Below are 2,256 nucleotides of genomic sequence, written 5' to 3'. Positions count from 1 at the left end.
GAACATTGCATTGAATTTACAATTGGTGTTTTATTTCAAATAGTGTAATACTGAATAATGAGTTTAATCTCATTGCTTCCAATATGGGTGCAAATGTGATCAACTTAATGGCAAAATTCAAATAATTACTGAATTTGTAAAAAATATCAATATACTAATTGCTCCAATTTTGACATTCATTAGGCACATCAATTTTTGGAATAATAGTCTTCATAATTTTGCATAATGATTATATTTGTCAGAAATAAATACACTACTGGAAAATTATGCATCCTTTGCTTCTATTTTAGTCTTTTATCTAAAACCTTTTTTATAGACCCAAGAGAAGCATACTTTACTTGTAATTTTACATATATGTTGCTTCTGATGGGTCTGAGATCATCTATAGATAGATCATTTGACTGCCAGAAATAAATACTAGAAAAACACATGCTAGGATTTTGCTTTAGTCTTTCATGAGTAGCCTTTCTCCTAAACTGAAGAGAAGCATGTTTTCTTTATAATTTTAAATACATATTGCAGAGGATGAATCTGAGATCATTTATACATACTTTTTGTTTGTGTTCTGAAGCACAGAAGAGATAGCTGTTCTTTGAAACCTGAGAATTATTACTGGAAAAAAATCTGAATACTAACCAGAATTTCTTATTCCTAACTCCATCTTCATGGGAAATTAAGGTGAAAAGAAATATGAGTAAGAGATGGCATTGGAAAGAAGAGTATAACAACAGGTGTTTATGTGCAAATTTGCCTACTTTTTCAAAAACGGAAATGTAAGAGATAGAAGAAAAATAATTATTAAAATGTATTTCCACTTATAAAGTTGTTTTGTATTGGAAAACAGAGTCTGGAAGTCCCATCCTACTTAGTAAAATAATCTTCAATAAGCATCTTCAGAATTGATTGAACTAATAATTGAGTATTTCTATATTGAAAACATGGCCAATAAACATCATTTTAAATATGACCGCTACTGCTGTCTCTGTGGTTAGAAAAAAATAATATTTTAAACCATATATATCACAATAAGAAACACACTTTGAGAAAATGGTCTCTGTTTCAGATACTACAGTATTTTACTAAAAATGTGTTTGTATGTTAAGGTGTTTTTCTGTTGTTGTTTTGTTTTGTTATGCCAAAGCACTACTTATGCCTAGGTCAAGGCCCTAGAGTAAAGATTTTGTAGAAAGCCTGTCCATCATTTTCAGTTTAAATTATCTAAATATAAAAATGAAGTATTAACTGTTTTAGAAGCTAGTACTAAAATATCTAGTCCTGAGTGTAAACTGAGAGAAAAGGGCTCACTGGCGAATGATGCACCTCATTGTGTAAGAGGTAATCTGGGCATTTGTAACCAGTCTATGGCTCTGTAATGCCAGTGAATTACAATCAGTGTATTGACTTTCACTGGAACTAGTCAAGTAATTATTAAAAAATTGAAATATTTATGGAATTATGAGGCTCAAAAGAGTTAAAAAATCTCTTTGATCTGTTTTTATAACATACTGTATTCTCCATGAGCATATGATATAAATAAAGCCTGTCAAAATATGGTACTAAAAAAGAATTTATTTTGTTAAAATAGATGACGCTAGTATCAAACTATGCACTTTCTTAACTTGCAGTATTTACAGAAAGTCACGTAAAAAGCAAAGAACAATAAAATCCCCGCCAAGGTATTGCTTGCATAATTGTGCCCCCAACCCCCACCCCCCACAACACATACACTCAGGAAGATGCCTTTATGTTTGAGATGCCACAGTTTTTTATTAAGACCATAGTGACATAGTGACTTAGGGTGTTGAAGAAACATTTTCAGAATTAGCAGTAAGCCATTGACAGGCCTTGGGTTTTTTCAGTTTGCAGAGTGTGAGAGAATCTCAAATCCCAATATTTCTGACCACACTCAGCTTCCCGATAAGTACCCTACTTTCTCTACTGCTGGCCATGAGTAAGCAGTACAGGACACCACAGCGAGCACTCCCTATACACTGACAACTCCAGATATGTCAAGAAAACAACACTCCAATATTGAAAAGACATCTGCATTCACATGCATATCGCATTACTACTATTCACAACAGCCGAAACGTGGAATAAAACTACATGCCCATTAAGAGATGAATGAATAAAGAAAATGTGGTATATATGCACAAAGGAATATTATTAAGCCATAAAAAATAATGAAATTTCTTCATTTGGAGCAATATGGATGAAAATGGAAGTAATGATCAGATCTTACATTTATACCAATCT

The sequence above is a fragment of the Rhinopithecus bieti genome, unplaced genomic scaffold (assembly GCF_001698545.2).
Source record: "Rhinopithecus bieti isolate Rb0 unplaced genomic scaffold, ASM169854v2 scaffold_34314, whole genome shotgun sequence".
Lineage (NCBI taxonomy): Eukaryota > Metazoa > Chordata > Mammalia > Primates > Cercopithecidae > Rhinopithecus > Rhinopithecus bieti.
Note: the sequence above shows the minus strand (reverse complement) of the source record.